The following is a 25022-nucleotide window of genomic DNA, read 5'->3' as shown; positions in this document are numbered from 1 at the left end:
AGTTTGTTTCCCACGGTGGATATTTTAATGGTTCTGCTGGGCAGGGCGGGGTGAGCGCTCCGCTCTGCCAAACCAACCCATCTCTCAGCTCCTAAAACTCGGCCTCCATCTTTACTTACTTTGGTTTCTGTTCCCGTTCCTCCAGTTACACATCCATCCGCTCCAGTTGTGTCCATTTAACGCCTCAGTTTCCACAATGTGTTTGGCACTAGTCCTTCATCGTCATCATCCTCAGGATCCTTCCTGGTAAAGTGAGACTAGAAAGTGGCAGGACTGAAAAACTACAAACAAACAAAAGAAGCAATAAGACTTTTACTGCAGGTGGGATGTAAAAGCTTCTGCCACATAATTGGCAGCTCTGCTCCCGTCTCACAGTCCAGCCGTTCTCAGCATTTCTTTTTTTAACTTGTCTGATCCTGTTTGTTACTCTGAGTGTCAACAGATTTACTTTCTCAAGTGGAGCATTACAGCTTTCACGACATATAAAGCCTTGGTAAAAATGAAGAGCTCACTGCACTGAACCCATTAAAACCTCCCAGTTATCCCACCAAACATTGATTCCTGAACTCTTCCTGAGTTAAAACGTTAATGTTGTTGTTTCTACATGAACTTATTTTCTTTACATCATTTGAGGTCTGAAAGCTCTGCATCTTTGGTGCTATTTGGGTCATTTCTCATTTGCTGCAAATAAATACAACATTTTTGCTTGGAATCTCAGAGACATGTTGTCAGAAGTTCATAGAATAAAAGAACAAAGTTCATTTTACTCAAACCTATAAAGTGTAAAATCAGAGAAACTGATCTTCATCTTTCCAGAGCTAAATAAGGAAACTTTATTAGAACTTGCTTTGGGTTTAGTTCAAATGTAACGGACACAAAGACGAAAAAGAAAGGAGAGAAGAAAGAGAGAAAACAAAACTGAGCAACAAACAATAAATGCATTTATGATAATAACAGCTGGATGTTACATGGTAACATTTATTTATTGTCCACCTTCAGCGTCTGAAGGGGATTTACTGATTTCATTATAAAATGCCGTCTGGATCTGCTCATTTAACCTCAAACAGATTCCTGGGTTCCTCTTGTCCTGCTTCAGTTTGCTGTGAAGAATAAACTAAACTGAAGGTTTTGGTCCGTTTTCCTGGTCCATCCTGGTCCCAGTGCACCTATCGATACGGCCTGGTAACCTGGGCAGGGAAACCACTCTGTTAGAGGTCACACAGCAGAATGAGGTCAAAGGGCAGCTCTTACCTGGAGCCTGTTCCCGCTAACGCAGGCCAAGCTCCTATAACCCAGATTCCTGTTTAATATCCTAATTATTATTCTGACTCCAACTTTAAGGACTTTATATAAAACAAATTGCACCCTGCAATTTACCTGACAAGTCGTAGACTAAAACCTGGCAGTGCAACAGACGTGATCTCCTCACTAAGCCTGGAACTGAAGCCTCGATTTTCTGTCAAGTCAGCAGCTTTCCTCTGGTTTGCTGCAGCCATCATAACGAGCTTCAGCCAGGAAACGAGCCTTCATCTGCGAACCTCAGGCTCACCTCTTCCACCAACCAGAAGAAAAGCCTGTAAGGTCAGCGGTTTAAAGAGTTTGATTGTCCAATTTTCTCTTCCTCCGAAAATGGAGCAAGAACAAACAGTGTGATTAGCTAAGTGCATGAGAGGAATGTTTCCCTTCCACTTCCACTGAAGCTGTGAAACTCGCTGATCGCTGACAGCTGAGTGACATCTGGCAGGAGGCAGCACAGTGCAAACACACGCGCTCATGCCCGTTTGTTCTGCTCCACAACGGCACATTCAGCCGTTTTGTTTCCTCTCACTCCAACGTTGAAGCCTCGAGTCGACCTGTAAGCCGGAGAATTAAGGTTTTAGGCACGTTTGGCCCAAAACGAGGGCAGATGTGACGTCTAATTTCCCCTCATCGGGTTTCCATGCCGGCCTCCGCTAACATGGAGTAATTTGTAGGTCTCTCCTCAACAGTCTGCACAAAGAGGAAATGTCAGCTTGGCCCATCAGAATGAGGCCGACTCTCCTGAACCCGGAACGCCACATCCCACATCAGCGGACCGATCGCTTAGCTAATCTGGATTAGGAAGTTTTTCTCTGACGTTGTTCATCTCGTTCCTGCTGATGGGAAACATTCCTCCCCTCTTATGATGCTCAGTGTCAGGCGCTGTGTTGATTTGATTAAGAGTTGATTAGAGGCTTAAAAATACAATAACAACCGAGAAACGCATCTGAGCTCTTTATAACTACTTTCTAAGGTTTCATAATAGGGATTTGGATACGAGATCAAGAGAGCAAGAAAGTTTATGTGAGAAAAACCTGGTAATTCTAGCCCTGTCTGTTGGCTGTAAACAAGTCAAAGCTAACAAACTGCTGTTCACAGAATCCACTTTACTGGCTCAGGGCAAAACTTCCACACAGGCCGAAAACGAGTCACAAAAGGTAGACAAAACATCACAAAATATTAAATTCATCAATATTAAAAGGTCTGATTTTGTTTTTTCTGAAAGCACATTAACCTTTAGCATGAAAATCAGATAAGGTTTCTACCAAAGCCTCAGCTGGACGGTTTCTCTTTAAAGATGAATCAGAGTAAAGAGGAATCGGCTCAGAAAGACCAGGAACTGATATTAGCCTCCATCATGATGCTAATGGAGAATATATGTTTGCACTAAAACAAGAGGTTAGTGTTGAGCACAGCTAGCTAACAGGAATCTAAACATAAAAACTAGCATAAGCTAATGCTAACATGAAGACAGCTGTTGCTCAGCCTGTAAATTTCTACATATTATGACTTTAACGCTGAATGGATATGAGAACTAAAGTCAAAAACATGCAGTGTGACTTAAAGTTCCTCAGGTTGTGAATGTTAGTAATATTTTATGCCATTTTGAAAAACGTCTGTCATCCTGAAATTTCATGGTAAAAATGAAGAACATGAGCATGTGGACGTTTATGCTTGTTTCCACATTGGAAACATTTTTTCAGTGTTTTACAGTAATATTCATCCTGATCAGCTCCTGGACTTAAATCTGTCTCATTACTGGAGACTCAATAAGCAGCACAGACGGCTGCTGGGTTTGTGGATTCCTTTGTTGTGATTTCCTGGTGTTTTACGAAGGTTTTCACATTTTTAAATTTTCTGTTTATAGCAGCTTTTTTTTTTTTTTTTTACCCTTTTCGGCTCCTTGTTAGTTTTTCCGCCTGCTCCTCCCCACATACCTGGTAATCACACTCCCTGTGTGTCAGTTGTGATCCGTCCTCATTAGGAACAAACCCTGGTTTTCTTTGTTTCCTGTCAGATTCCTCCTTTTTCTCTCAGCTGTTATCTTGTGTTGTTGAGCTCCTGCTCTTTTTAGTGTCTTTGATTTTCTGTCTTTGCAGCAGTCCAACCATTTCTCTACTGCTTTTTGCACGTTACGGTGCCTGTGGGCCCTTCGCCGTATTCATGATGACGACTCAAGGGACAGGCGGCGGCGGCGGCGTTCCTCCTGCTAAACCTCTGCAGAGTTTTCTTCAGTGCATGAGCATGACGCGTTTCCTGTACCTGTCATTGTTGGGCTCCTTTCTAGGAACAAAGATTTCATCTTTACATGTTTCTGAGACTATTTGATGCTGGTCCAACTAACCAAACATAGTGGGAATTGAGACAAAACAGAAGTAGGAATGTCACTGTTACATTAACACTGGGCCTATGTGAGTCCACACCAGCTGGTGTTAAAATAACATTTGTGAAAGTGTTAAAAGGTTGACACCCATTACTTTTGTTAAATTCACATTGTTAAATATTCAACAATACTTGGTGTCAAATTAACATTACTGGAGTTAAATATAATGTTAGAAGTAAAGTATCAGTCAGGTTTTTGGACTGTGGGAGGAAACCAGAATAACTTGGTGCAGATGTTCCCAGAGGTTTGCTTTTAAAAAAAAACCCTGTTAGCCACTGAAAATTCAAAATGGCTGCCATTTTTGCAAAGGAAAAATTATGTATGCACTAAAACTGCGAATGTTTAACACAGATAGATACTTTGGTGTAAAATCATACATAATTGGACCCATAAAAAAATATATATATATAATTTTTTGATCTTGAACTTTTTTTTGATAACACTTTATTTGAAGGGGGTTGAATAAGACTGACATGACACTGTCATAAACATGTCATAACACCTGTCATGAACATGAATAAGCCTTCATGAATATTTATGACTGTTGTCATAAAGCGTCATTTGGTAAATCATGACACTTTTAATACAAAGTTGACATTATTCAAAATGTCTTTGTTATGACAACTTGACATTAACCAGGAAATCATTACTGATATAAATTTGTTATAAAAGTATTACTGATTGCACTTTAAAAATGAGGTAACTTTATGTTATTAAAGGTAAAGTTTAAACAGTAATGATTTCCTGGTTAATGTCAAGTTGTCATAACAAAGACATTTTGAATAATGTCAACTTCGTATTAAAAGTGTCATAATTTACCGAATGACGCTTTATGACAACAGTCATAAATATTCATGAAGGCTTATTCATGTTCATGACAGGTGTTATGTCATGTTTATGAAAGTGTCATGACAGTTTTATTCACCCCCCTTCAAATAAAGTGTTCTTTTTTTTTTTTTAGCGGATGATTTTTCAAGATGGCTGCCTTGATGTCCTGGAATTAGATGAATGTATTTGGTGTCAAATATGCATATTAACACATATTTTGAACCATATAAATATATTTTTTCTTGTGTGGCGTTAAAACAACCCAAACATGCAGAAGATAAAACATTACAGGCCGGGAATCGAACCCATGACCGTTTTGCCATAAAGCAGCAGAGCTACCAGCTGCACTACTGAAGACATTCAGCATTTATGTTGAATTAAGAACATGAATCTTTAGTGAACTTGTGCGAGGGAATTTTAAAATCCCCACATCGTTTTGGAGGTTTAACATTAGCAGTTTGCAATGTTGGCTTTTTAAATAAACACAAAGTACAACCACACTCTGCAGACGTTACATGAAGACGTGGCTTAAGCAACATCAACCTGTTAACACTCGAATTTAACAACACAAACATGTCAGAAGTTACACAGGCAGTAGAAGCAAAGACACTCATAATGAGTTTGGATGGACTTTATGAAGACACCAGGTTGGCAGAGTCAAACAGGAGACCTGGGATGTATCCTGAGAACAGCACGTTTTCCTTCCACTCAACTTTCCACTTCCATGCATCGATACAGCACACAATGATCACTGGTTCTTTGTAGCTTACCCTCAATGTGGAGTGTGTCACTGATGACTGTCATTGCCATGTTTGCTTTAAAAATCCTTTTTTTTTTACCTTGTGTTATAATTATCTGAAAAGTATCATTGGAGGTTTTATCAGCCAAACATTTTAAAATGAAGAGAAATAAAATTTAGACATATATAAATGTGAGTAAGCTGGAGCTGTGTGATGAGTTTCTCTATTTTATGTTGAATTACTGTAACAAATTATTTTCTAGATCATATTCTAATACCTTGAGATGAAACAGAGCCGAGATGTTTAGAAAAAGTTGGCTTCATATATACATATATATATATATATATATATATATATATATATATATATATATATATATATATATATATAAAGTCACATTATTAGAATATCTGTTCAGATAGTCCTAGAAAACAACCAGTTTTCTTTGTTTTATAAAAATACTGCACCTAAAGGCCTAATTCTGTTGTAATTTCCAGAAACAAACACTTTTAATGCCATCTAAGTCCCATAAAAAATCCAAAGATGTGTAAACAGTCTGTCTTTGCAAACAGGCTGTTATGTTTGCTGAGCACACATCCCTGTCTTAACTTTTACTTTTCAAAATAATAATCACAAGGACGGCAGTAACCTCAAATATGCACGCAGTCAGTTGTGTGACGGCTTTAATGCTGCACACAACAAACAGCAGATAAGAGCTCCAAAACGCATGTTATATTAAATGAACCTGTTATTGTAGGGGAGGATTAAGTGAAACATTAGTGTGAATGGAAATACCTCCCGCTGTATTCATTTGGAGCAGTGGCATGGAAACATTTGCCAGGAGCGATCCATGCAGACAAAAGACGGAGTCATATATTAAGGGCCGCATTCAGACAGATGATTTAAGACTTTAATTAACCAGCCGTCCAATCGGCCGCCGAAGCTGTGAGAAAACCGAAACGAGGCGCCGAAACGACTTTTATCCGTCACAAAGTGGAAAAAAGGACGACGAGCCCTCCAACCGGGTCCATCCACGGCGTTTGACCAGATTCAGCGCCGCTCTGGTTCAGCAGAGAGACGCCCACCCCATCATTGTCCCACTTTCGTCATGCAGGGCAGACGCTGAAAGTGAGCCAGCCTGTAACTGAAGCTCTCCCTGCTTTTAATTACGGTGAGAAATTGAGTGCTAAAAGCAATTTGCAGCTTCAGCCTGCCTCGTCAGACGAATGTGTTGAAATAGTGCTGCGTTTGCTGCCCTCCAACTCATTTCTCTCTACTGTTTCACCTCCTCATCCTCTTTTACTCCTGGGCGTTGGGAAGCTGTTTGAAAACAGCGCTGGAGATATTCAGAGAGGTGTCTGGCGGTTTAATTAACTCCCACTCTCCTCTTGCAGTTTTTCCTCTGTTTGTCTCCCACTCATGAACGCAGTATGTTTCCTCTTAGACTCTGAACAGAAACAGATGAGCTCAGCTGGACGGCTGCATGTCACTGGAGCTCACTGCTGTGCAACCTTTGCTTTAAATAGACAGGATTTTTAATCCCACCCTCCCATCCGACGCCCAGTTCGATAGCTTTTATGGTTATTGCACATTGATCATAATAAATTTGGAAGTTTGGAAGATGCTACTCCGGTGATTGAAAAGTTATGTCTCTGACAGATCAATGGGCATTAGCATTCAGCCGAGGACGGAGCTGCACGTCTCCCACTGTCCTCCTGCTGCCTCCTCAGAGAAACATTTGGCTGGAGAGCAGATTGGAAACAACACTGGGCTTTTCATACAAACTCCCTGTTATTTATGTTATTTCAATCATTATTTATACCTAATAATTTTCAGTCTATTGGATTTCAAGCAGCATATCAGCCAAAATGTTTGTGATTATTTGGAGCTACCAAACATACATAATCATCCAAAATGGCCAGAAAACACTGCAGATAACAGAACTGTAAAAGAGCTTAGCTAAGTTTCTGTTGGTGTTTTATTGACCCAAATGAGGCGCCATGACGGGACGGCCGGTTTTTCAAAGTTGTTGCTCAAAGTGGAGCTGATTTGTTGTGGAAGCAGCAGACAGTGGGAAATGCCTCACTTAGAAACCGACCCAGGTTCTGTGTCTCCTGATATTTCTGTTTATTTGATCAAATCTCAGTCTTTACCTGAATTCACATAACTTGATTTATATAGAAATGTCACAAACTGCGTTTCTCCTCACACTGGAAAATATTTAAAAGCTTAGAAAAGTTCAGATGCTAACATGTTTTTAGCATACATGCTAGGCTACACGATGCTTTTCTCCATGGCTACTAATGTTTGGTTACATCTCCACAACGCAGTTTTTGTAAATCTCTCTTACTTATGAAGGAAATAAACATTAATCATCTCATTTTGTAGAAAATATTCGCTGCAGATCTGCGATCACACCGAGTTCTTCCAGTCCTGCGATTAGCGGCTGCTAAAGTTTTCATCCTAATCAAAGATTTACAATCAAATGACAAATTGGTTTGCATCGTCTTCTGCTTTAGCAGCCGACCACACAGCAGCGTCACTACAGTCAAATCATCTGAATGAACCTGATATTATGCCAGTAAAAGTCTGTTTTACAGGAGATAACACACGGGTTGTTTTTCTGTCGCTTTCTGGAGAGAAGATGAGTATCGGGTTTGTGTTCTGATCGGTTTCTGATCGGTTTGTGTTCTGATCGGGTTTGTGTTCTGATCGGTTTGTGTTCTGATCGGTTTGTGTTCTGATCGGTTTGTGTTCTGATCGGGTTTGTGTTCTGATCGGTTTGTGTTCTGATCGGTTTGTGTTCTGATCGGGTTTGTGTTCTGATCGGTTTGTGTTCTGATCGGTTTGTGTTCTGATCGGGTTTGTGTTCTGATCGGTTTGTGTTCTGATCGGTTTGTGTTCTGATCGGTTTGTGTTCTGATCGGGTTTGTGTTCTGATCGGTTTGTGTTCTGATCGGTTTGTGTTCTGATCGGGTTTGTGTTCTGATCGGTTTGTGTTCTGATCGGTTTGTGTTCTGATCGGGTTTGTGTTCTGATCGGTTTGTGTTCTGATCGGGTTTGTGTTCTGATCGGTTTGTGTTCTGATCGGTTTGTGTTCTGATCGGTTTGTGTTCTGATCGGGTTTGTGTTCTGATCGGTTTGTGTTCTGATCGGTTTGTGTTCTGATCGGTTTGTGTTCTGATCGGGTTTGTGTTCTGATCGGGTTTGTGTTCTGATCGGTTTGTGTTCTGATCGGTTTGTGTTCTGATCGGGTTTGTGTTCTGATCGGTTTGTGTTCTGATCGGTTTGTGTTCTGATCGGGTTTGTGTTCTGATCGGGTTTGTGTTCTGATCGGTTTGTGTTCTGATCGGTTTGTGTTCTGATCGGGTTTGTGTTCTGATCGGTTTGTGTTCTGATCGGGTTTGTGTTCTGATCGGTTTGTGTTCTGATCGGGTTTGTGTTCTGATCGGGTTTGTGTTCTGATCGGTTTGTGTTCTGATCGGTTTGTGTTCTGATCGGTTTGTGTTCTGATCGGGTTTGTGTTCTGATCGGTTTGTGTTCTGATCGGGTTTGTGTTCTGATCGGGTTTGTGTTCTGATCGGTTTGTGTTCTGATCGGGTTTGTGTTCTGATCGGTTTGTGTTCTGATCGGTTTGTGTTCTGATCGGGTTTGTGTTCTGATCGGTTTGTGTTCTGATCGGGTTTGTGTTCTGGTTGGTTTCCATCTCTACTTTGGTCTCATCTGTCCAAACATTATTGTCCCAGAAATCATGATTTTTTTTAAGTAACTGTTTTTTTGTTGTTTTTTTGGGGGGTTTTTTGAGAGCTCAAGTGTTTTTTAGCATTTTGAAACAAAGTATCTTCAGTTGCCAAACATTTTTTAGCTGTTTTGTAACAAACTTAAACATTTAACGTGTTAGCTGAGTCAAATAGTTTCAAAATGACTTTTTTGCCTTTTATGTTTTTCATTTTTACACTTTGTTGCCACAAACCTGAATGTGGTGATAGAGATTAATTATGAAAACATGCTTTATGCATGATAAAAGGTCAAATATCCTTAAAGTATCAAGCCTTGATTGAAAACAAATTTAAGAATCATGGTCATGTATCAGAGCAGACGGATAAAAAGCTAACCAGGTTCATCAACTCATAAAAAAACACACTGGGAGAATTTCAAGTCCAAAACACGTCTGACAAAAACATACATGTAATAAAACTGAAGCTGTATTTAACTAACTGTAGCTTAAATAATTGTTTATGTTGTGAAAATAAACACTGAAGTGAAATTATTTCTTTCTGTGACCTTAAACTGAAGTTTAACAAATAAACAAAAGAAGGAAACAATTTTACTTTGTTGCAAAATCAGAACTGAGATATTTGTGACAAATCAACATAGTAAAAAAACTCGATAATAAAACCGTATAAAAACTCCGTGACCCGACTCTAACTTCTTGTTGAGAGACCGTCAAGGACGATTTCATCTGTTCCCAACATTTCCCCTCCTTTGTGTTTCATCAGCGGGTCCACATGCGTCAAACAAGCCGTTTGGGTCATTATGATCTGTTTATGCGTGTGCCACTCAGCCGGATCACGTTTTCTCCGTCCTTGTTATCTTTTCTCCGTTACTCCAAACAGTTTCTTCTCTGTGTATTTGTCCTTCTGCCACCAGCAGCATTTTGGTGTTTTCCTTGGCTTTTTGTGTCATTAGCTAACAAACACAAACATAACTCCAATTCCTCCCCGACCCGGTGGAGATCCAACCAGCGGGTCGAGTGAAGGGTTACAATAAGCTTCCTCTGCTGCGAACAAACCGATGATGAGAAACACTGATGCCAACGAAGAACCTTAAAGGTCCAAACACGTAAATCACCTTTACAGTGTCACGTCTCAGACCAAGTTCTACTGGTCCAGTTTTAATGTCTGACTCAAAGATACAAGAACTGTGGCCCGTCAGAACCAGAACCATGCTGAGGGCCGTTCCTCAGCATGTCCTGTCTGCAGCCCGGTTGTTTCTGTGGCCCGTCAGAACCGGGGCCGTTCCTCAGCATGCCGTGCCTGCAGCCCGGTTGTTTCTGTGGCCCGTCAGAACCGGGGCCGTTCCTCAGCATGCCGTGCCTGCAGCCCGGTTGTTTCTGTGGCCCGTCAGAACCGGGGCCGTTCCTCAGCATGCCGTGCCTGCAGCCCGGTTGTTTCTGTGGCCCGTCAGAACCGGGGCCGTTCCTCAGCATGCCGTGCCTGCAGCCCGGTTGTTTCTGTGGCCCGTCAGAACCGGGGCCGTCCCTCAGCATGCCGTGCCTGCAGCCCGGTTGTTTCTGTGGTCCGTCAGAACCGGGGCAGTCCCTCAGCATGCCGTGCCTGCAGCCCGGTTGTTTCTGTGGCCCGTCAGAACCGGGGCCGTTCCTCAGCATGCCGTGCCTGCAGCCCGGTCGTTTCTGTGGCCCGTCAGAACCGGGGCCGTCCCTCAGCATGCCGTGCCTGCAGCCCGGTTGTTTCTGTGGCCCGTCAGAACCGGGGCCGTTCCTCAGCATGCCGTGCCTGCAGCCCGGTTGTTTCTGTGGTCCGTCAGAACCGGGGCCGTTCCTCAGCATGCCGTGCCTGCAGCCCGGTTGTTTCTGTGGCCCGTCAGAACCGGGGCCGTTCCTCAGCATGCCGTGCCTGCAGCCCGGTTGTTTCTGTGGCCCGTCAGAACCGGGGCCGTTCCTCAGCATGTCCTGTCTGCAGCCCGGTTGTTTCTGTGACCCGTCAGAACCGGGGCCGTTCCTCAGCATGCCGTGCCTGCAGCCCGGTTGTTTCTGTGGCCCGTCAGAACCGGGGCCGTTCCTCAGCATGCCGTGCCTGCAGCCCGGTTGTTTCTGTGGCCCGTCAGAACCGGGGCCGTTCCTCAGCATGCCGTGCCTGCAGCCCGGTTGTTTCTGTGGCCCGTCAGAACCGGGGCCGTTCCTCAGCATGCCGTGCCTGCAGCCCGGTTGTTTCTGTGGCCCGTCAGAACCAGGGCTGTCCCTCCAGGCCAGCTGCGGTTTTCTCTGGGCTTCGTCTCAGCTGACCTGCTCAATTTAAACCGGGACGTTGCATTCACTGCAGCAGGAGTGAATTCTCACGAGCTGCTAAACAGGAAGGAGTTTTATATTTTGTCCAGCTTCCTTAAAAATAAACATCCACTGCTGATTACAGCTCAGGGAGAGAAGCTCCTCTGTGAAACCTCAAAGCTCGGCCTGCTGATTGTGGAGCCTGGATCCACGCTGGCAGCCAAACAAAGAGCGGAGTCGGCTTCACATGTGGTCGAGGACGGCTCAACTTACCGATTGTCCCGACCAATTACAGCCACGCATGAAAGGACTTTTTAAAATGGCCGCTTTTTGTAGGTAGACGCTCTGATTGATGTTTATTTTAAATGTTCTTATCCCAGAGATGAAAGGTCAAGAAGTCCTGAATTTGTGACTGATGGTCAAAAACGTAAAACAGTAACGGAGCGATCCACCAACGTTTCTGACAGTAATTGTTTATTTTCCCCACATTCAGTTTGACATCAGAACATCGGAGGAGGTTTGAAAGAATCCCTAAAAGTATTTTCTGGTGATTTAAACACACAGTGACAACCCTGCAAATGCTCAAAGAAACCTTTAAACCACCAAGGGGTCCCTTGTTTGTTCTTCAGCTTCCAAGTACATATTTTTGATGATGTTTCCATTGTTAACAACAAAAATCGTTAGCAGCAGCCTGAGGCGAGCAACAAGACTGATTTGTTTTCTTGGAAAAGGTAGCTTCAGACTTAATGATGAGGAGAAGAAAACAGCCAGAGTGTTGTGGTTAAAGACTTTGGAAAAGTAGAGTGCAGGAAAAAACCAGACAAGCATCAGGTCTAAAAATAAACATGATCCGTACGGCTTTTTATTTTGGGTGAATCTGTCTGGTTGCTGAGTTTGCAGGTTTCTCAGTGGGTTTTCCACACCTGTGTCCCGTCTCCACTCAGCTCACCTCCCACCGTCGGGAATCACCTCCCAGATCCAGCAGCCTGTTTGTTTTCTAGTTAGTTTCCTGTTTCTGTTCTGAGGCGTTTTGGTTTGTTTCTGGAGTCGGATTTAACTGTTTATCTTTTCATAGACAGTAAATTTTCCTTTGGCTCTTCAGCCAGAACTTAAATCACATTCAACATTTTGTAACCAAACTTGTTTCTTCACGTTTCAACCATCCAACCCAGGGACGTCCGTATCGATTATGAATGTCTGTAACGGGCTGATTGTGGTCGAATGAACTGATAAAACACAAACAGACCTCTAAAAGCTGAGTACAGAAATAAAACTGCATTCAGTAAATACTTAAAGTGAAACAATGCTGAACATAATTTCAGATTGACGTAATTTGATAGGATACAAATACAGAAATTCTGGCTTTAATCTGTGATCAAAAGTCAAAATTTTGAGGAATTTTGACTTTTTCTTACAGAATTCTGAATTTTTTTCTCACATTTTCTATATTTTCCTCAGAATTTACTTTTTTCCCAGAATTCTGACATCTTTCTCAGAGTTTGGACTCCATTTTGAACAATCCGACACCATCAGTCGTTTTAAAGTCTGGTCAGAAATGGGACGACCGTGACGCCGCTCCGCCGTCGGCCTTTAGCTGCTGAGCGTTTCTACTCGGAGGTTCTGGTGTCGCTCCAGGACTAAAACGTCTCTCAGAAACGTCCTGGTTGTGATTCCCTCCTGGTCAGAAGGAACCGTCTGCTCTGCGGTTTCATTCATCAGACCACCGGCTGCTGAATCTTTAACCCGCTGTAATAAATTATGATTCTTTGTTTTCCGCCGCTGGCCCGATCATCTCCGCCGAGGAAAAACATGGAGCTCAGCACTGCAGGGAGAAGAAGAGGAGCTAAAAGGAACAATTACTCTGATTTTAAACTGGGTGTTGAAGTGAAATGTTCATGAGACGGCAGCATAAAACCAGAAGCGTTTACCGTCTGCACCGGCCTGCAGGAAGCTGCACCGACGAGCGAAGGAGATAAAATCCACCTCATAAATCTCATGCAAAAAATAAATAAATAAAACTATTCTGGCCTTTGAAGCCAAACATCCGCTCTTAAACTCACAACGGGTTTGCTGCAGCAAAGTATTTTGTATGAGTGGTTGTGCTTGGCTGTTCTGTTCTGATGGGTTCTGATACCGGGACAAATGGTAGTCAAGTCTGGAGGAGATAAAATCAGAGATAACCTTCAGCAGAGCCACAGCGGAATATCAAACAGCCAGCCGAGGCGCTGGAGGAGACGGGGAGTTGTTCCCGATCCGGAGGGGATGTTTGTGCCGCTCCTTCAGAACCACATGGAGACCAGAACCGGGCTTTCTTCACCTGGTAGCCCTCACTTCCAGGTATTAGCTGGTTTCATTTCATAGCAAAGGAGCCGTTTCCTCTCAGACTGCAGATGGTTTGGAGCTTCCAGAGGATTTTGAAAGTAATTTATAGTTTAGTCAGTCAACCTGCAAACTGCAACTCAAAGAAATTAAAAAATAATTAATTTAATACAAGAAATATTAACAAAATGCACAGAATCAACAATTAAATCCAGATAAGAGACGTGAAGAGAATCAAAAAGTTTAAAGTGTGTAAATCATCTCATGAAGGTTTCAGTCAGATTTCAAATATTCCCTTTAAAACGGTTTTAACTTATTTCACATCTCCTGGAAAACTATTCTATTATAAAAGAGACAAATATTCCCTTTTTAATGTAATATTTAAACTTGGTTGTTTCTGTGAAATTGTTGATTTTTGTGTTTTTATGATTTAAAGCATTTTGATCTGCTTTGTTGCTGAAATGTTCTGAATAAACTTGATTGATTTGATCATATTTCCCCCCACTGGCTAAACAAAGCTTTGTTGTGGTGGTTAAATTATAAACCACTAAACTGATTGAACCAATGCTAACCAGAGTTTGCCTAAATTATTTCATTGTCGGCCATTTTGACTGCCAGACAATGAAAGAGGTGGGAAAGAGTTTGTTTTATGTTGATCAACGCTCAGATCTTTGTGGTTTAGAGGCAACTTGTTCAGTGGTTTATAAACTAGCAGCAGCATTTTAAAGTCTGTTCTCTCAGTGTAGAACTGGGTGATGTGCTTTAACTTCCTGGTTTTAGTCAGAACGCCAGCAGCAGCAGCTGGAGGATTGACTTGTTAGGCAGATCTGTGAAGATGCTGTTGCAGTGATCAATAAACACAGGATGAGTTTCTATATGTCTTCCTGTGTCATTAACCCTTTATAATCCTGGAAATGTTCTTAGTGATAGAAGGCCGATTTTGTGAGCGTCTTTATGTGGCTCTGAAGGTTCAGTGTCGTCATAATCTTCAGGAATATCTGTGCTTTCCGAGCAAGTTACAGATTGAACAGATTTTTATTCCATTTGCATTTAATCTGGGATGTTTTCAGTCATCACCAACATCATGGTGTTGGGTTTGACCAGGACAGGCGGCTCAGTGTTTGTCTGTCCACTCAGCTCCTAACAAACAGTAACTCTGTGTCTGTCTGTCTGTCTGGACTTCAGGTGTTGGCAGCTCACCTGCCAGGTGTGCACTCCAGCTCTCAGCTATCGACCTCTGGGAAAGATTTCCCGTTCAGAAACAGGAAACAGACTGCTGGTACTTCCTGCAAACCTGCAGTCATACCTGATTAAGCTGTTGACAAGAACTCTTCACTTTTCTTGTAGCAAGCTTATGAAATATTTCTCAGCCAGATTCTGAAAGCATAAACTGTTCCAAGACTCTGCTGGTTGTTAATGCAGCTGCATAAATGCCAAGCAGAGCTGTGTGAAAAAGAGCGTGCTCACTCAGCAACTCTTCCCTGCATAAAGGTTGAATTACTTATTATAACCTGAGCTATTATTTCCTTTCCCTCTGAGGCCAATTCATCTCAGAGTGAGACTCGTACTGGGGATTCGTTTTCCAGGGCCGATGAATGTGCCACCTTCCTCTTCCTCAGTCCTCAGCATCACACTTTTGCTGCGACTCGGCAGGATTCAGGTGAGATGAATCCAGAGACTCTTCGCCTCCTCAGACGACCAGCTTCATGTCTGAGGTTTTAACTCTTTAATGTTGTTTTAACTCTAAACTGAACCGATTCATCGGAGTCTAAATGATCAATAACTTCAGCATGTTTGGGTTCAGTAACTAAATATGTAGTTACATTTCCTTGAGTAACTTTATTATGAAGCATTTCTACTCTTAACAAAAGCTTTTGTTAAATTGAAAGAACTGATTTGGAGACATTTTATTTTGCCTGATTTTGTTATTTTTTGTTATTTCAATTATTGTCATTTTTGTCCTTAAAATACCAAAATTCCAATTTAACTCAATATTTTGTTTGGCCTGATGACATTTTTTAGCATTAAATAATTGATAATTTGATCAGCACTTTTCATCAAATACTTTTTAAATCTGACTTGAGTAAAACGTTTGGCTTCTCTTCTCACTTTGTAATTTGTCACACCAATAATTGCACTTAAAGTAAAATGGAAAATAAATCATAATTTCCATTTGTTGCTTTCACAAATCCTCTAAAATGATTTTAATGTTGTTAAAACTTGCTGTAACTTTGTATTATTTTGTCTTCAGCCATTCTTATTAAACGGAAAATGAAGTGTAAGATCAGTTTTATGTGAATATTGAACGATACAGATAGATGATAATTATCCTTACATGTTTTTCTCATGCATGCTGTGAGGAGCAGATGGTTCCAATGTTACCTTGTAAATAAAACCACCTCCATGTTTAGCCGCTTCGCACTCCACGTCTGTCAAATGTAATCATGAAAATAAGAGCAGATGGAGAAACTATATGTTAACCTGAAAATGTGCTGGAACAATAAATAGATATGTGGTTAAATTAGCTAAACAGGCTTTATTTCAGTTAAAATTAGTTTCATTTGAACAGCAGCGATCGGCTCAAAAGTTTACTTTTAACTTCATTCTATAGTTTTTACAAACTTTTTAAAAATAGATGAAGGTTCTTGTTACTTTGAAGTTATTTTTTCTTATTTGTACTAAAAGTTAGACCAAACTTTTAGGGTTTAGTGTTTCTGCAGTGATCTGCACAGGAACACGTTGTTTTCTCTGCAGAATGTTTTGTTCCCATCATCAGACTTCTGATTAGTGAAAAACAAGAGATGAGTCTTTCAGTTTAATTACAATCACAAATAAATGGGATTATTGAATTCACTGTTTCACAGCCTTGAATCCTGCTGGTGTGACTTCAATAAAACCTAAAGCTGCTTTCAGGAAATATACAGCATCGTTTTCAATATGAGATGGACTGAGGTGAACATTTTTATTGCAAAACGCCAGAATGTGTAGAAGAGAAGCAGGTAGATTGTCTTTTCAGTTTAATATAACTAATAAACTTGGCATGTTTTTTAAAGCCGTGCTGTGCAGCATCCACATTTCTGCCGCTCCCATGGAAAGTATTTTCTTTATTTCGGGTCCGACTGGCACACATGTGAAAGGAATCAGGACGGCGCTGAATCCGCTGCCAAATCACAGATTTACAGAAAAGCTCAGTGAGTGACATCTGTTCAAAGAATATCCACCAAGTCAGAGCCGCCTCCTGTCCACCAGAAACGTGATCGGTGTGGCAAAGCAGCAATGTGTGAACAGAAACAAACTCCCAAACCTGATCCACCCAAGACTGCAGAATCATCTCCCAGGCTGTTTCTGTTTCGTCTGCAAACTAATAAACCAATAACATTAAGAGCAGTTTTGTTTCTGGCACCCTGACTGACAGACATACTTCACGGCTGGCTACCGTTTGCAGATGCAGTTAAGTGGATACCAGGAATAAATGCACAGTGAGTCACAGACACTGCAGAGTTATTTGTTCCCGAGCTGCCAGCTTCGCGCCACCGACAGGACGGGCCTGAACCTGTTACCTCCACAAACAAAACACACCGGCTGCCTGGAAAGAAAAACTTTCATTAAAACTGCATTAGTCGCAGTTGGGATGGTAGACAAGAGCAATATTTTGCATCCATGCAGCTGAAGAAGTGGAACTAATGTGTGGGGTGCAATTAAGATGCAGCTCAGAAAGTTTCATTTGTTCTAATTATTGCTGCATAAGGAGGTCACTGAGGAAAGGCGTCTCTGCAGCAGACGCCGTCGTTTGGCTAATTAGTGGGTTATTATTTAAAATATTTAAAATTTTATTTTTGGTACTTTTTTTTGCAAGATTTGAAACGTAAAAAAAGTTTTTGAAATTCAAAAGAAACATTTAAGCCAATTAAACTGCATTCATATTGTGACGTTACTAATTAGGTTTATTAAAATGAAAGAAATATGGATGTTATCGTTGCTTTAGCTCATCACATTGAAAGGCGTGTGTAGAGGATGAGTCCTCTCTGCCTGCAGATTTAAATACTGCAGTGAAGCAAAACATGGTCATGAATATAGAAAGGATTCACTTTTACTGCTTGAACACAATGAACTTGGTGCAAATATTAAAATAAAAACTGAAACCTCAGCTTATAGAAAATCATCTTATGAACTGGAAGCATTTTCTGCATATTTTCCGGTTTAACTGAGGTCAGGAGCTGATATTGTCCAAACAGAGGGAGGCACAACGCATGGCACCCTTTACACAGTAACACCCGTTACAGCACAGAGGTTTGCAAATATAGTCTCACTGCAAAAACACAAAATCTTACCAAACATTTTGGTCGAGATTCAGGTGCAAAGACAAAACTAACTTACAAGTGACTCCTCACGTGTTTTAGGTGAATAATTCATGATTATCGATGAAAAAGCTCTTGTTCCATTGGAAGATCATTCTCATACAAAACAATTAAATAATGAGAATTTCAAAAATCAATTCATCACGATTAATCAGCTCTAAATGTGAGTTTGTTGAAGATAAATAAACTGGAACTGGAAGACATTTTAATTAACCAAAATTTTAAAACAACTAAAACAGAAATAAAAACCACAAACAACCCAAACCATGAATGAAATGGATGTTTGCCTGTAACAAATATTAATAATCAGAATGGTTTTAAAATTATCCATGTGATTAATTGATTAGTTGCTTACTGTGCACTGATTGGCTGTAGCGTAAAGGAAGCTTGTAGATATTAGCTTCTATGCTAGTGCTAAGATCAGTGTTGCTGTGTGTATTCATGAATATTAAGGCATATTTGGTGTTTCAACTATTAAAATCAACAGTTATAATCAGTTTTTTTCTCATTTGTGTCACATAAAATAGCAATAAAACACACATTTGCAGCAGAAACATGAAAACATTGCGGCAGCGTCAAGCAGGCGTTTGCAGCAGGTGCTCCACCTGTTTGCTGCTGGTATTTTTGCAGAAATAAAACAGAGTTTCACTCTAATGTGAGTTTGCAAACTTTGCTTGTTCCTCCATCCTTTGCCAAGCAGAACCTGCTGCTAGCCTCTAAAGGACAGCAGCTGTAAGAGAACCTTAAACCACACGCAGCCTTTGTGAACACTACAAATGTTTGTGTTCTCGTGAACTTTTAGGGTTATCAATCAACTCCTTCTTTCAATTCACGGCCCCTCCGCTCACACTCCCACCTCCCCTCTAATCTCTGCGGCTAACCATTTCTTTGAAAAATAGAGAGAGAAAATTTCATGGTTGGTGGCAGCGCTGTGAAAATGTCACTCTGTGGGTTATAAATAAAGAAGTATGTGTTTGTCTCTGGGAGTCATTCTTTTTCCCCACTGGGATTTGTTCTGCTGTGGCTTTTCTTATTTCCAAGCCGTGAACTCTCTGTTTATTAATGTTCCCAAATATCTAATGTGCCCATGAAAAAAACACACTCGCTTTTTTATCGCACAGTCCCACTGCAGAAACGTCTGAGTGCCTGGATTTCTGAGGCTGTATACAAAGCTTTCAATCACGCGCTCAATCGATACGAGTTTTGACACACCAATAAAACAAATCGAGTCACTCTGGCGCCATTCCTTCGCTCTGAAGTTGGAGTTCAAATGTTTAGGTGTGGATTATGTGTGGCTCAGAGGGAGGGGAAAGCTGGTGAAAAAATGATAACCTAAACATATAAATTCTCACATGAACATAAAGGATGTGTGCACCCTGGGTCAGTCCAACAAAAGGACCTGCTGATGTCATATCCTTTCGAGAAACTTCCTACAAAAGAAATGTCTGCCTGACTGATTTATCCAGATGATGGATTTATACAAAACCTGGGTCGTGTGTACTCACAGCTGCAGTGGACTTTGCATGTTGGCCAAAGGTTTGTCAAAGTGGGACTTAGGATATTTACAGAGCTTTGTGTCGGCGCTGGGAGTGAGATTCAGAGTCAGATGTTAACCTGAAGCAAACAAGACTCAAGACAACTCACGTCTGAAGACAAAGAAGCTGAGAAAATCTTAATTAATATTCTCTTTATGCAGAGATCAATATGTCAGAGGTGGTGAGAGAGCCGCTTTATCCAGCCATCTGTTCTGGTTCCTGCATAAACAAGACAGAAGAAAAAAGAACAAGTGATGATGAATAGCTCAGTGTTTTGATCGAATGATGTGAAAAATATGCACTTCAAGCTGTTTTGGCGATTAAATTTGGTGAAAACAAATGTCTCCAGCTACTTTTGATGTTGCAATCAGTAGATTTTGTGTTTTGACAAATGTACTAAATGCAACGCACAAAAAAATTTTAAATATAAGTAAACTGTCACACAAAACTCAAACAGAAAGACCCCGGCAGGATGTCAGCCTCATTCTGTGGGTGACCATATGGGACGTACACGGCAGGGATTTTCAAAATAAGATGCTCAATTCAAGATGATCAGAGAAAAAAATCAGAATTCTGAGAAAAATAATTAAAATTCTGAAATTAAAGTCAGAATTCTGAGAAAAAAGTTCAGAGATTACAAGTCAAAATTTTGAGATTAACTTTGTAATTCTGAGGAAAAAAATTAAGAATTTTGAAATTACAGTCAAAATTTGGAGGGAAAAAATGAAAAAAGTTAATTAATATTAATAATAGTCAGAATTCTGAGACAAAAAAAGGTCAGATTTATGAGGCAAAAAAGCCAAAACTCTGAGGGGAAAAAAAAATCAGAATTGTTGGAAAAAGTCAGAATTTTGAATAAAAAGACAGAATTCCAAGATTAAAGTCAAAATTCAGAGAAAAGGGTCAGATTTTTCTGTTATTTTCCCATTAGCCCTAATCCTCTTCTGCAGCTATCTGCTTCACTCTGTGCAAACAATTAGAAATCCAAGCTTCCAGCCTCTCAAAGGAAATGACATTGTGAAAAATCCCTGCTTCCAAAAGGCCTTTAAAATCAAAGCAATGGGTTGTTTGTGCATGAAGAATGTCAATAACGTCTGAAAAACACAGAAGAGTGTGACGCCCCGTGTTAGAGCCAAACATTAACTAAATGCAAAAGGCAGAAACACCAAAATGTAGAACAAGCTTAACCCGGAGCACAAATCCTTTCCCCTGCATGTTCTTGTCAGTCACTCCATTCCACAGTAATGTGCTGTGACAGTAATATCCCACCAGATATAAATCGGAAATTATCAGCAATAGATTAGTCCATACTATTTGTTCACGGCTGTTATCCATGCCAATATGTAGAAATCGAAACTCTGAATGCCGTATCATTGCATTTCATGCCCAGCCCAGCATTTAGCTGCTTTATCCTGGTAATCAGCCCCTCCCACTTCACCCCAGCTGGGGCTGAGATGCTGATGATACCGTTTAGCCTCAGTGGCATTTCCCCACCCGTACTTTGATCCAACAGCCAACATTGTTCAAGTCTGGCCCCTACACGTGTCGAGGGGATTGGACAAGCAATTGGCAGATGCCGTTACTGGCTGGTCACAGCCTAACAGGAAGTCTGGGATGAACATGGTGCTTCGCACGCCAAGCTGGTGCAAAGTGTTTGTGTCTGGGAGAGAAGGACTTCATGTCTTCATGTTCAGACACCCTCGCATGTGATCAAGGGTCTGAGAAGTTCAGTAATTACGGAAATATGGCCATATTTCTGCTTTCCTCGCAAAGATTTGTACAAGATTACAGGCAGACATGGTCCCTGTAGTCGGCTTCCGATCGTGGCTTTGCCAGTGATGGACTCAGGCCTGAGCCTTCAGAGACACAAAAAGACAGTAACAAAGTCAGCCTTCTATCACCTGAAGAACATTGATTTATGCCATCATGTGTAGGTCAGTTCATCCATTGTCTTCGCCTCGGTCAGGTATGAAAGTTATTGTATAAGGCGTCAAACCCAAATTTCCCCTCAATTTGCAACACAGAGAACAGACTTTAAAATACTGTTAGTTTATAAATCACTGAACGGTTTAGCACCACAATTCATTAAAGATCTGCTGCTGTTGTCATAGCAACCTTCCAGAACCTCTCAGGTCTTCTGGTTCTGCTCTGCATCAGAACCAGAACCAAGCAGCATTCAGCTTCTATGCAGCACAAATCTGGAACAAACTTCCTGAAAACTGTAAAACAGTTGAAACACTGAGTGCCTTTAAACCTAAAGCTCACCTGCTTAGAGCTGCTTTTGATTCAGAATAAATGAAACATCGACCAACATATTTGATATTTATTGATGGAACTTGAGAAAAAGTCTAATGTTTTCACGTTTTCATGATGTAAAGCAGTTCAAACCGCCCCGTTGCTGAAATGTGATTTACAAACATATTTGATTGATTGATTGGTTGTCAAAGACCTCCAAGAGAACCAACGGAAATTGAGAATTGTGTGTATAAGCATAAATTTTCCTCGTTTCCTGGACAACCGTCCAGACACGACATGGTGGAAATCCTTTGTTTTAAATCCCCTCAGGTAGACGTATCGTCTTTCATGACACTTTTCTGTAAAGGATACAGATGTCTGGCAGGACGGTGGGATAGCAGAGGCTTCGCCTGGGCTTGTCACACCTTACCTGTTGCATGCAATCTTTGGGTGTTTCACTCGATCTTCTGCTAAGACTAAAACAGCATCCGGGGACTTTCATCTCTGGAAAATTACCGTCACTTACCCCACTGTCAAAACCATTTATCAAATTTGTCTCGTTCAACATTTCACAGAAATTACGAGCCGCTGCCTTGGAGGGTGGATGATGCACATCGACGGATATTTAATAAAGCAGAAGGAAATTTGATAAATTTACAGCAGATCCCTGAAGCTAAAGCTTTTACAGATGTTTAGTTTAGGTGCAGCTCTAAACAGCTGTCCCCTTTGGCCTCTTTCTGAAACTGCTGCAGCTCTGAAAGACTAAAACAAACTGATGTATTTCACTCCCTTCCCTCATTATCTGGCAAAGACATTGTTATTTACAGTCCTAATGCAAACAGGCATCGATAAATCACCGTCAAACCACCTCAGTCACAACTTTACCTGCAGTTTTCTGAGTTCACTGCAAAAACACAACATCTTACCAAGTATTTCTGGTCCAATTTCTGGTGGAAACATGTAAAATAAAACTCAAAATAAAACTGATTTACAAGTAACTTTTAGAGATAAAAATATTTGATTTATTCCTTAAAAAACATAAAGTATTCTTTCCACTAGGAGATTATCTCACAATAAGACATTGTTTCCATATTAAAGATGAAAGGAATGAGGATGAGAGGAACTAGGACTTTTGATTAATATTAAGAAATTACTGGCTTAAAATAAACACATTTCTTGCTGGAAAGTTACTTCTATCTGCACTATAAACTAGATAACAATACTTGATGAGATTTTGTGTTTTTGCAGTGTATTAGTTTTGTTTTTTCTTGCTGCACAATGCAAACACCTGTTTTATGTTTGAAAAATATGCTGCAAGTGCCCTGAAATGTATTGATATTAATGTTTTTCCAAAACTATTAAACAACTTTTAAATCATTAGAGTGACGTACATAATGCACCAGTTTGATGCTTTGAAGCTTATCAGAAATAAGAAAGAAATCGAACAAGATGGCTGTTATAATGTTGATTCACTGTTTGGAAGCGTAGCAAACACGGACTGAACAGAGGAGAAAGCAGAGGAACGGCTTCCTCTGCTGCTGTTGATAAAACAATGCAGAAAATCAACATTATTGTTCACAACTTCCGGTAGACATTTTACCAGAGAAATCAAACTCAATGGGAGAAATCCCAGACGGAGCAGTGAAGAGAGATGAGAATTGCATTGGACAGGCTAACAAATATGCCACGTCATCTGGTTTCTGATCTGTGCCCACAGGTTACGTAACCTTGGACACATTCAGAAGGAGTCAAGCACAAAAACTCCAGTCTGTGTGTTTTGCAGGGATCCAGCTGACCAGACATTTTGTCTGTCAGTTTTCTTACATTTATTCTAGTTCCTTCTTATGGAACCAGACTTGGGGACAGTTTGCCATTTGGTGCCTGGGGGTCTCGCCTTATGATGCTGAGATTTGACTCTTGGCATCATAACTCCAACTTGTTGCAGATCAGATCATTTTCCTCCTTATCCAACTTCTGCATGCGGAGCAAATTATCGCCGAGTCAGCCCATTCTGTCTGAGCGCTGAGCTGTTTTTCCCAGCGACTGTACAACACAGATAAAAGTTTAGCTGCAGTGAGCTGCACCGTCTCCTCAGCATGCCCTTTGACCCCTGGCTCAGTGCTCTGCAAAATCCCATTTAAGTAATAAAAAATGAACATAAACTCTAACTTGGCCTACAACCCGGAGGTGTGTTTATATTCTCATTAATCATTTTGTGTAGGGCTATTAATTTTCTTAATGTAAACCTATTTTCATGTGAAACTCAGAAATCGGTGAACTGACATTTCAAAAACATCAAAGACTCTTTAAGGTTAATAAAAGTGGAACTTTTCTGAGAAAAAATCAGAAATAAAGTGACGCCAGGAGGGGGGGAGGAGGAGACCTGATCAATGCTCTGCAGGAGACAGAGAAGAAGAAAAGATGTTATTCATAAATCAGCATTGATGGGGGTGTGGAAGAATCCCCTGCACCCACCCACACTGCCTTCCTTCCCTTATATTACTTTAATTGAAGTTGTTTAATAATTCTGAAGCTATTTTGCCCTGAGCGTGCACCCATAAATCCCCATTTCTGTACACACACTTAAGCTACACTTAACATTCCTCCATGCAACTTAATCTTTCATCTTCTCATCCATCCCTCTCTCCCTCCCTGCTCCCCCCTCGCTCTTGTCTCCAATGGCCTCTCTTCCCTCTTGGATCCTTCAAGTCTACCTCCTCTCTGTGATTCCCACCCTGTCTGTCTCCCCTTCTGTCTTTTTCCTTTAATTATCCAGCCTGTCGAAAAGTCTTCATCTTATTTGTCTCAACCTTTATATTTCTGACGCTCCGAGGGCTCATACAGTCCCGGTCAGAGGAATAAATGCGCTCATCATTAGCATAAATATAAAATCTGGTGGGTTTGAACAGCTGCCTGTCTGCTGGTTTGATTTTACAACACTAACAATGAAAATGTTAAATATTACACCAAATCCTCTCCAGTACTTTTGGTCTAGTTCCAGTGGAAACATCTTATAAGACTTGAAATAAGACAAAATTAACCTTTCAGCAACACATAGGAGCTTATTTTAAGTCAATAATTATTTTAAAAAATTAGTTGTTGAACTGACAGATTATTTCAATTAAAGAAAGACATTTCTCCCCAGTTATGAGTGAAATAATAACAATTTTTCAATTATATTAAGGAAATATTGACTCATAAAAAGCTTCTATATCTCACTGAAAAGTTACTTGTAATTCAGCTTTGAATTATTTCAGGTGTATTTAGATGTTTCCACTAGAAACTAGAGCAAAGAGACTTGGTATGATTTGGTGTTTT

Source organism: Poecilia mexicana, unplaced genomic scaffold, assembly GCF_051168715.1.
Source record: "Poecilia mexicana isolate PSO_F unplaced genomic scaffold, ASM5116871v1 scaffold_2, whole genome shotgun sequence".
Taxonomy (NCBI): Eukaryota; Metazoa; Chordata; class Actinopteri; order Cyprinodontiformes; family Poeciliidae; genus Poecilia; species Poecilia mexicana.
Note: the sequence above shows the minus strand (reverse complement) of the source record.